The sequence below is a fragment of the Parasteatoda tepidariorum genome, chromosome 12 (assembly GCF_982258835.1).
Source record: "Parasteatoda tepidariorum strain Cologne lab strain chromosome 12, Ptep-v5.0, whole genome shotgun sequence".
NCBI lineage: Eukaryota > Metazoa > Arthropoda > Arachnida > Araneae > Theridiidae > Parasteatoda > Parasteatoda tepidariorum.
In genome coordinates, this window is record NC_141766.1 from 9,641,688 (window position 1) to 9,653,788 (window position 12,101).

At 32.3% G+C, this 12,101-nt stretch overlaps 2 non-coding genes across 2 annotated transcripts; both read left to right on the plus strand.

Annotated features, from left to right (window-relative positions):
- Window positions 1-5,381: 5,381 nt before the first annotated feature.
- On the plus strand, window positions 5,382-5,455 carry TRNAT-AGU (transfer RNA threonine (anticodon AGU)). The gene has a single exon. It is a non-coding gene; the product is annotated as a tRNA-Thr (tRNA).
- Window positions 5,456-9,066: 3,611 nt separating this feature from the next.
- On the plus strand, window positions 9,067-9,140 carry TRNAT-AGU (transfer RNA threonine (anticodon AGU)). The gene has a single exon. It is a non-coding gene; the product is annotated as a tRNA-Thr (tRNA).
- The last annotated feature ends 2,961 nt before the right edge of the window (window positions 9,141-12,101 follow it).

Sequence of the window (12,101 nt, forward strand, 5' to 3'; positions counted from 1 at the left end):
TGGCGTAGAGCAGAACTCTTTTCCTATGGCAACACTTCACATGCTTTCCTCATTAGCGTGTGGAAAGTCATAGAGGAAGGAAGTACGTTAGTTTCTCTCTTGATTTTCATATAGATTAAAATCTTTTAACTTGAAAAACTATATGGAACTGAAAACTACATTAAACATAGTTCTAAAGAAAAGTATCACGGAAATTTTAGAAAATATTTTTATTAAGTAGAAAGGAAAAATATTAAGAAAAGGGAAAATATCGTAGTATATTCCTATATAACTGAAAAGAGGAGGAGAGGGAAGGGAGAAGGGCTAAAGGCATGAAACCGGTCTCTCCCCAGATGGCGTATTCGAGTGTTGCGATCGCGAATTTCAACTTGAATGAAAAGCAAAAAAAAATAAAGAAAGAAATACATGAAATATTTGCATAGCAAATGAACTTAAAGAAATCAGCAGTTAATTATTTTCTTTCAAATAAGAAACCATGTTAGTTGGTTACAAACTTTGTTCAAGCAACCGCCTTAGGGACCATTTACATTTAATGCTTAAAATTGGCGTATAAGCGAATATGGAGATGCGACCGAAAAATTCGCAAATGAGGTTCTCGCTCACGTCTCCAAATTCATATTTGTGTTGTTGTTTTTTTCGCTTGTATGAGAATAGCATTTTAGAAACTATGTGAAATAAGATTGTAATAAAGATCGATAGCAATAACGGTCACTCTCACTGCATGTTGAAAATTATCATACAAAAGAAAGCCGGATTAACAAATTTTCGCAGGAGAATATTCGCGATCGCAACGCTTGAATACGCCATCTGAGGAGAAGACCGGTTCCATGTTTTGGCCCTCCCCCTTCTTCTCCACCGATTCTCAGTTCTATGGGAATGTTCAATGATATTTTCTCCCCTATCTTAATATTTTTCGTATTTAACAGTGAAAAATATTTCTATAATTTCCGCGATGGGTTAAGAAAAGGGAAAATATTGTAGTACATTCCTATACAACTGAAAAGAGGGAAGGGAGAAGGGCAAAAGGCATGAGGCCGGTTTCTTCCCAGATGGCGTATTCGAGTGTTGCGATCGCCATTAGGTAATTGCTACCTGTAGCCTATTTCGATCGTCAATATTTCACGAATCAAACTCTCATTTGTGCATAGATATCTAATATACAGTAAGAACCGTCTTTTGGCTTCCCAGACATGTCACCAATCGAAAAATTTGTGTTTGCGAATTCGTAGATGCAATTAGGAACTGATTGGTGAGAACTTACTTAACTGATTAGAAATACATTAATTACCCACGAAAAACTCGCCAATCTTGTCCTCGCTCGCATTTTTCGTTACACGTGATTATTTTGCGCTCAGTGACCTTTTGCAGAGCAATTCTTACTGCATCCAATTCATCGGGTGAATCGCATTCATGTATGATTGCACATGCGATTTAGAGGCAGCATTTCATAAGCGATTTGCCTAGAAGATAAATGCATATGCAAAATGTAAAATCTTTAGACAAGAAGTAAAAATAACATTAAGAAGTCCACACTTCCGGTCACTCACCTAATCAAACTATTGGGACAATACTTTCGAGAAAAAAAAGTATTTTGAGTATTTAAAATCAAAATTCGTAAAGAGAACGTTATCTTTATTCAAGAGAATTAAGTTTTTGTGACTGATTTTTTAACTTAAAATATCGTTTGCACAAACAAATTTTTTGAATATTTACTGTTAGGCTATCAAACAATAAAAAAAAAATTGAATGATGAAACACTGAAAGCACTATTCTCCTTTTGATATTTGCTGCTAGTCAGAACCTAATCACCAACCTCCACAACACTATTTTTAGTTAATTTATCTTTATGGAGAGAGTACTACCCCGGAATTTTGGATATAGTTGTAGTACATACTTGTAGATAAATGATATAACTTTCAGACTTAGAGCTACGTTTATCATGTTAACACTATCTTCACCATGTTAATCTTTCAATTTTCAGTCGTTCTACTGTCTTATTTAGAAAGAATACCATTTCATAAAGAAATCGGAGCATACACTATGATATTTCAAAGCAAATAATATACTTATAATTTTTTCGCAGAAGAAATATTAACGTTTCAAGTTTCTTTAAAGTATTTATGAGTAGTCGAAAGTAAGTAAACTTTTAGCTATTTTCCTGTAGACTTTGCAAACGGAGCATGAAGAGTGTTCCGTAATTACCATTCTTAATTTATATTTTTTGAGTCTATGTTAAGAAGGTATAAACATTCTGGGGTTCATATTTATATTCTGGCGAAGAAACTAATAGAAAAAAAAAATTCGAAAACTAAATCTAATCAATCACTACCGAGGAATGCGAGACTAAACATAAAAACCTGTTTGCGTGCGAAAGGTAACAAAGAGGAGTTGAAAAACTTGTCCTGGAAAAACCTCGAAGTTTCACCTGCCAACTAATATTTTTCATTCAATTTTTCTCTGAAGTGATTTCACAGATTTTGGTAGAGATTTTGCATTAATATTAATTTGCGACACGATTTTGACGTCATCATCTTTGAGGAGGAATGTTACGTGCTCCAAAAAATGTATTGTATGATAAGATAATCAAGTAATAAGTTATAAACTAGGTTTCTCAATCTTTCTCTCCCTTTTTCAAAAAAAGATCACTGGATGTTTCAGTGGACATGGAATCTCTGTGCTTACTCAAAGATGCCAAACTTCCCTGCTGAAGTTATTTAGTGTGAGAAGCAAGAAGGTAATTTTTTTCTTTTACTTAAATTTCAGCCACTTGCTGTACTTAGAAATAAAAAGCGAAAATTATTCTGATGGAAAATATGGCTGACAGAATGTAAACAATAACAAACTTTCTAAAACCGGAAGAAATTCAGAAAACTTCCGTTGTATCCCTCCGCTTATGTTATGTTCATGAGGTGATATGTGAACAGGCTTGATATTCTAGGAAGTTTTATTATTGTGATTTTTTTTAATCAAATTTAGGCAAAAGTTTTACCATTCATAAGAGTTGTCTGCAATTTATAAATTCTGACAGGTCAGGAGCCGAAAACAAATTTTAAGAAAATTAGTATCACAACATAAATAAAATGTAAGCTTTGATACGTTTCAAGTGTTATCCCTTATTTGGCTATAATTATATAAAATATCGCCGGTTGTCATGTTTTAGGTAGCATTTTAGTATGCTCGTAAAGTCTTCTAAATATCTTTGTTATTTGTTTCATTGAAAGTTAAATTGAAAGAAGCCATAATATTGTGATTACTACAGTATAATAATATTGAATAGCGGACTTTCTAAAGCTAATGAGTAAAAATCAATCGAAAGTAGTAACCCGGATGTATAACGGCGAATTTTAATCCCTAGCGCAACCTGTGCTTAGCTTTATAGACTCAGGGGATAGAGCGTACGTCTTCTAATGAGGTGAACACAATTCGAATCCCGGCGATGGCTGGTCGATACGTATTCCGCATCCAGCATGCACCAACCACAGTGCTGACGTGAAATATCCTCAGTCCTAATCGGATCATGGGTTAGTATCCCCTTGCAGTTAAGCTAACCGTGGGGTTCTTATGGTCTTCCTCTCCATGTAATGTAACGCAAATGCTGGTTAGTTCTATCAAAAAGTCCTCCACGATGTCAAATTTCTCTAAAATGGTTATCGCAACGCTCGAATGCGCCATCTGGGAAGAAGACCGGTTCTATGCCTTTGGTTCTTTCCCCTTCCCTCTCCTCCTCTTTTCAGTTGTATAGGAATGTACTACGATATTTTTTCTTTCCCTATTATTTTTCGTATTTAATTGTGAAAAATGTTTTTTAAAATTTCCATGACGCTTTCATTTATAACTGTGTTTAATGTAGTTTTCAGTTTCATATAGTTTCCTAACTTAAAAGATTTAAATCTATCTGAAAATCAAGACTGAAACTAACGTACTACTTCCTTTTTCCATGACTCTACACACGCTGATGGTGAAAGCATGCGAAGTGTTGCCATAGGTAGAGGGTTCTGCTGTAGCCCATTTCGCCACCTGTAGCCCATTTCGATCCCCAATAGGAATGTACTACGATATTTTTTCCTTTTCTTAATATTTTTCATTTTTTATTAATAAAAATATTTTTTAAAATTTCCATGGTGCTTTCTTTTAGAACTATGTTTAATGTAGTTTTCAGTTCTATATAGTTCCCCAACTTAAAAGATTTTAAGCAGTATGAAAATCAAGATAGAAACTAACGTACTTCCTTCTTCTATGACTCTCCGCACGTTAATGGTGAAAGCATGCGAAGTGTTGCCATAGGTAGACAGTTCTGCTCTACGTCACTTGTAGCCCATTTCGATCGCCAATACGTGATACAGGAGTTCCCTTGTCTTCTGGATTGGGTTCAAAATTACAAGACTACGTAGTTGAACATTATTAGTCGTGAAACCAAAGATTGGGTCGGCTGTTCAACGACGGTTATAAAATAAAATAAAATCATACTTTCTATAATGACCATCCTTGGGCCGCGGTGGTTCAAGAAATTAAGCGTTTATCTTCCAATGAGCTGCCTCAGGTTCGAATCTCAGCGGTTAATACCAATTTTGAAACCTGCTCGCTCCGACCACAATGTTGACGTAAATTATCCTTAGTGGTAGACGGACCAAGGGTTAGAATCTCCGAGCCATCGCGCTAAGCGTGGGAGGTTTTCGTAGTTTTCCTCTCCATATAACGCAAATGTGGATCAGTTCCATCAAAAAGTTCTCCAAGGTACCTAGTTTGTTAAAATGCTTGATCCAAGAGTTCTCTTGTCTTTAGGGTTGGATTCAAAATTATAAAGCTACGGAGTTGAATTGTGATAGTCGTAAACTCAGAACTGAGACTGCTGCTCAACGCTGGTTATAAAATAAAATAATGACTGTCTTTAAAATTTATTTTTAAAATCCTTGTCAAAAATATATACCTAAAAAGGTATGCCAATTAGGAATTGCAAGTCAAGATTTAAGCAAAGGAAAAAAACAAAACATTAAAATCTAAAGAATCAAGTGAGGAATATGTGTTTGAGAAAATCACAACCTGTCTGATTTGCGAATTAAACAGAGAGAAGCTGAAATGAGACTATTAAAAAGGATTTCAAGAACTTTGAGATAACTTGGTTTCGTTGTTTTTCATCTTGTCTTCGTCACTAGTGTTTCGATAGATTTCTATACCAATTATCCTAACGATTGTAATTTAATAAAATAAAAATTAAGCAGTTATCAGTTCTTAAAGTTTAGATTTCTTTGCTTTTTTAAAGATTGAAAAGAATAATTAAAAGTTTGACAAATGAGTATTTATTTCTCCAAAATAACAACTCAAAAGTTACTGTATGATAAAGTGATAAATAATATCTTAACTTTTCTGACACAAGTTTCCATGGCGCCGTGGCTTAGTTGGTTAAAGCGCCTGTCTAGTAAACAGGAGATCGTGAGTTCGAATCTCACCGGTGCCTATGATATTTATTGTTATTACTTTTTTAATATACAAGTTACTAATTTCGCATTTCCCCTTTCTTGTAGCTTTCCTGTAATGCTGTGGCATGAAGTAATTTTTTGATTCATTTTTTATAGTTTATTTATATATATGTACTGTCATGCAATTGAAAAAACAACATAAGTGCTCTACGATTGATTACAAGAATAGTGATTTGACAATTATTTTTCTTCTATTGCTATTTCTGTGATTGCTAATATAGATTTTCAAAAAACTGATTAAAAAAATTTATTTTAAAATTATTATCATTATTATTTTTTTTGCTGTATGTATCTTACCATAGAAAGATGCCAAATATATAAAAATCACAATTTTGAATTTCTTATCGCTTACGTTGATTTTTCATTGCATATCAGTGCATCTACCTATTTATCGATCTATATTATCTCTCTTTCTCTCTCTCTCTCTCTCTCTCTCTCTATATATATATATATATATATATATATATATATATATATATATATATATATATATATATATATATATATATATATATATATATATATATATATATATATATATATATATATATATATATATATATATATATATATATATATATATATATATATATATATATATATATATATATATATATATATATATATATCTGTTTCTATTCTATTCCATTTTATTTTTTTCTTAAATAAATGTTAATTTTTTGAAATTATTAATTGTCAACATCTTTAAATTATCCAGTATAACATTACCTTGCGCACATCCATTTTCGGGCCCCTCCTTGGTAACTAACAAATCAAGTGCACTTCAGTACTACAGTAAGAATGCACTTTAATACGAAACCCTTCTATTTAAGCTTTTTTCTATTACGCTTTTTTTACGCTTTACGCTTCAATTTGCGCTTTTGGTTTCATATTTTGCAATCTGGTAATCTTGTTTCGAAAATATTTTAAATCATTCTTGAAAAATTTCTCGTTCATGTAATTTCATTTGAATTCGCTGCTCGCTTTATGGATTTCATTTCATGTTTTATTCTGCTTTTTCTTTATGTTTTATTTTCTGTTTTTAAGTGATATTTTTACTTATTGTGTTCTATTTTATTTGTTGCAATTTTTTAGTGAAATTTTTTTTTTGTGTGTTTCTCACACTATTGTATTGATATATTTTGCTTTGGCTATATTGATACAATATTAGAAAGCCCTCCTTTTTGTGGATATAATCGTGTGAGCTGATGAAAAGATTATAACTTTTATTTTCCAGATTTTTATTCATTTTTTTCCGTATTATCTGAGTATTTTTCGGATTTTTTTCTCCAGTTTTCTCTACATTTTGAACTTTATATATATATATATATATATATATATATATATATATATATATATATATATATATATATATATATATATATATATATATATATATATATATATATATATATATATATATATATATATATATATATATATATATATATATATATATATATATATATATATATATATATATATATATATATATATATATATATATATATATATATACGTCTTAGTGTCTTAGCTTACGCTTATCTAATAATCAAGAGATCTAGCGGATTCAAATCTGACCACCCACCCTATGTTTAATTCTAAAATGCATGATACGTGGCAAGAACAGTGGCACTGTGGTTAAGTTGGTTTAAGCATCTGTTCAGAAAATAAGAGGTCTTGAGTTTGAATCTCACCAGTGGTTTTACGTTTTACTATTTTAAGTTGTTAAATTGTATACAAATTGTTTTTGTTTAAAAAAATATGATGATATTTAAGCGTCTGTCTCTTAAACACGAGATCGTGAGGCCAAACCTTAGACCTATGGGGCCTAAGGGATAACAATTTTTTTCTTGTAACTTTCCAGTAATGCTAATATGTAAAAGTAAATGTTTTTTTATATCTTAAAAAAATTATACGCTTTATTAATTATCTTTGGGAAGAGAGTACAACCCCCAAATTTTGGACATTATTCTAGCGTATTGCTGGTAAATGATTTAACTTTGAGATCTAGAGCTATGTTTACCATGTTTATACACCACTTGAATTTTAGTATTTTTTTCCTCATGCATTTCTATTTTCCATCGTTCTACTGGTTTATTTAGAATACCACTTGATCAAAAATTATGTCATATACTTTTAAATTTCCGAGTCAGGAATATGCTTTTAATTTTTTCACAGAAGAGATATTTGAGTTTCTAGTTTCGTTTAATTAGTTATGTATAGTCGAAAGCAAGAAAATTTTTAGCTACGTTTCCGTAGAATTTGAAAACAATTAAAAATTGTTAGCATCGAGAAGAGGCATCAGAAAACTAAATATAATGAATCACTATTGAGGAATGTGGGTCTGAAAATCTAAAAACCTGTTTAGTGCCAAAAATAACAAAGAGGGAATGGAAGTTTTTTTTCCATTAGAAACTTGATATCACTTGATCAAAAAAGTTTTAGTATGTACTGTTATATTTCCGAGCCACTAACATGCTAATAATTTTTTCACCGAAGAAATATTTACGTTTCTAGTTTCTTCAAAGTATTCATCGTTAGTCGAAAGTAAATAAACTTTCAGATTTTACGGACAATTATTCTATAGAATTAGTAAGGAGTTAAAAATTGTTTATTTCGGGAAGAGACATAAAGAGTGTTCCATAATAATCATTCTTAATCTATATATTTAGAATCTATTTTAAAAAGGCATAAACATTTAGGCGAGGGAAAGAAAAACAGAAAACTAAATATAATGTATCTCTACAGAGGAAAGTGGGTCTGAAAATATAAAATACTGGCGGAGTTCACAAAATAAGAATGAGGAAATGAAAGACTTATTATAAAAATCTCGAAGTTTCACCGGGCAATCAATCTTGTTTTATTCTTTTTAGCCCACCTTTTTTTATAGTGACTGAATAGATTTTGATAGCCTGATAGCGCTTTTGTATTAATATTAGTTTGATACCTCCTAAGTGCGCACATTTTTGACTTCTTTTTTGATGCAGATTTAAAAAATATATAAAAAGAAGTATATTAAGGGTGGTGATTATGAAACACGTCTATGATACACTACACTACACTTCTTTGTACATTATGCAAAATCATGACCAAACATCTTTATGAAATGATAGCTTTGTGATGGTTGTTGTGCAATTCCTCAAGTGAAGATTTAAGCAAGGAAAAAAAAAAAAACAGTAAAATCTAACAAATCACTAGTGTAAAAATGTGGGTTTGAAAAAATCAAAACCTGTTTGATTACTGGAAAAAACAGAGGAATTGAAAAGAGATTATTTGATACGCCTTAAGGAATCTTGAGATAATAGGTTTTGATGTTTTTCATTTTGTCTTCCTCACTAGTTTCTTGGCATAATTTCAAATTTCGATAGTAGTTTTCCAAGCAGCCGCAATTTTGTAAAATAAAAAGTAAACATAATTAACGATTCTTATATTTTAAACTAGTTAAATTTCTTTGCTTTCTTAAATATTGAAAATAAATGAAAAGTTTGACAAAAAAGAATGAATTTATCCAAAATATAAGTTTGAAAGTTATTGCGTGAATGGAATGATAAAAAATATCTTAATTTTGTTTCTTATCGGCTTCCGCGGCGCCGTGGCTTAGTTGGTTAAAGCGCCTGTCTAGTAAACAGGAGATCGTGAGTTCGAATCTCGCCGGTGCCTACGCTATTATTATTTTTTTTTCTATCATCCATTTCTTTTCTTGTAGCTTTCCTGCAATATTGGAGTATGGAAATATATTTTTTACGGTAAAATATGATAATAGGCGGCAGGAACAGATTCGTTTCTTTGCTTATGTCTATCAAATAATCAATTAATTGAGAATTCAAATCTCACAAGTGCCTCAGTGATTTCACCTCCCCCCCCCCTCCACAATACCTTATTCTAACATCCCCGTTCTTAAAAACGAAGTTTTCGTGTGATTTTCATGTATTGCTTCAGTTTCAACAGTTTTACAGTAGGATAACAATTTAACAAGCTTCCATTTACCGTATTTCGTGATTTAACGAAATTTTTTCTTCTATTTCAGGAAAAAAAATATTTATTTTATATATAATAATTAACCAATAATTTAAGCAGCAAAATATTATTGATAATATTAATAAATAATGAAAGAAAAAAAAGTTTTTCTTTAGTCTAATTAATTTACTTACTTATTTCAAAGAAATTATTATTTTTAAAAAATATATATTTTTCTTAGACTTTATCTTTAAGTATGTCTATGAAGATGCAAAGGAGAAAAATTCTTTTCTTAATTTTTTGACTCCCAAACATCTTCAAATTTGCAGTGTAATCTACGTAAAAATCAGGTTTTTAATTTTCATTGCTAATCACACAATAGAGGGCGTTAAACTCTAATTTAATCTATATATATATATATATATATATATATATATATATATATATATATATATATATATATATATATATATATTTAAAGTCGCAGACCAGGTGGCCGAGTGGTTAGCGTGCCTGACCAACACCTTCTAGAAAAGAGCAGGCTTCAGCACGGGTTACCATAAATATCCTTTAGTAGTCCAAACGTAATGACGTATTTTCAACTACTGCACAGCTTATTAGGACCCCGAACGTAATGACATCTCTTTTACTTTTCATCTACTGCGCAGTTAACTTCGTCACATCGGACTACTAAATTGATCCGTGCTGAGGCCTTCCTACTTCTAGAAGGTGTTGGTCTGACTGCGGAGCCATTGGCCGCGGGTTCGAATCCTGCTCAGGGCATGGATGTTTCTTTCTCTCTCTCTGTGTTCTATGTCCTTTCTCCTTTGTGTGAGTGTGACCCGCCCTATAAACGGGTTTGTGATTGTGTGACGTGGGCGGCGCTGCTCCAACGCCGTGGCTTCGCCACAAGTGCCCACTGGGTAACGAGAAAAGAGTCGCAGTTCTGGCATTCCTGTGGCCAATGGGACAATCCCCAAGTGCCCGCTATTAAAAAAAAATATCTGAAGTAAGTGACCCGAACATTGAAGTAGAAAAAGTGTTCTTAAAAATTTGATTCATGAGCGTGTCTTTTTTATTTAAAGATATCCTGCTTTGATCATTAATCCCTATAGAGATGTCTAAGCTGCCATTGTTTTATATACCTATTCACTGAAAATTCATCAATGATCTATCAGTTACAGAAGCAACCAATGGGAATGAGTTCTATTGGAATAGGACTAAGAATCGTCCAATAGCAACAGTGCAAACGGAAATTAAGTTGTGATCTGGTTGAAAATGTTGATCTGGTTCAGCCTCTGACTAGGACATCTTTATTGAGAGAATTTAGTTGAGTTTTTTATTTTTCAAGTAGCCCTGACACAAATTTTGAAATTTTTTCTATGACTGACTATTTTCGGTATGGTGAAATTATGGTAATCGAAAAAAATCGAAGTCAGAGACTCCAATTTAAAAGTAATAACTATCGCAACTCAACCGTCTTGCAGTGGTGGTCTATATAGCTCAAAAGAGTGCTGGCATTGTAATACTATGCTGTCAAAAAAAAAAAGTTAGATATGATGCAGTGTTAGGGTGCAGGAAGAATGTTGTTTCTTTAAAAGATATAATTTTTTTCTGTTTTCGTATGTCCATCTTGTGTCGACGCTGAATAAAGTTTTACGTTGCTTTAAGGGTTTGTTTTCATAAATTTAAAGGAAGCTCATATAGGGCGCAAGAGTTCTAAATATGGACATAGGTTCCCAATATGAGCATTGTCCATTATTTCAACTATCCAATATTTCTAGCTAAATTGCCATTCCCCCCCCCTGTAGCGCAACAGATTTTCAAATTTATGTACACTGAAGCAAAAATTAGAATTATTAAAATGCTTAGGGGCGTCCATATTTGATACTTTTAGGTTATTTTCTATGATTGCTAATAAATATGACCCATAATGACCACCGTTAATGTATGTAGTAGTAAAAAATTAAGTAAAAAGAAATATTTATTAATATCTAAGTAGGAAAATGCATATTTTAGTGTTAAAATCAAAAGACTTTCGTTTTAAAACTATGAAAAATTATTAAGCTGAGAAAGGAGAAGAACGAGTCCCGTAGTGGACTGATCGTTAAGACACGGTTCCCAGCAGATCACCGAAGTCAAGCATCACTGGCTACGGTCAGTGTGCGGGTGGGTGACCACTTGGATCAGTCTGCGTAGGGACCGAGGGTGTGCGGTATTGGTCCTCGTTAAACTGTGCTACCGTAAAGTGCTCGACTTCGCGCGCAGGTCGTCGGGCTACCGAAGAGGATCAAAATATCCCCTCCGCAGAGGATCAAAATTGTGATGGCATGTCCTCCGGGATGTTTCCCAGACCGTCGCCAATAGCCCATGGTGCAGTTCTAGTGCGACGTAAATTAACAACAACAACAACAATCAAAAAGGCCGAGAAGTTCTATAAAAAGTAAATTCTGTTTGCAGCAGCCTGATGTAAATCGTCCTAATTTTATATACCCAATTCTCTGAAAGTTAAGACATTGTGACTCTTACAGAAGTCACAGGTTCGGTACCGACCGATGCCAAAGGTTAGCATTTTATTTTGTTTTCCTCCTTACTGGCAATAAATATATATATATTTTTAATATTATTGCCATAATTCAACATTAGTACGATTTTCAAGTTTAG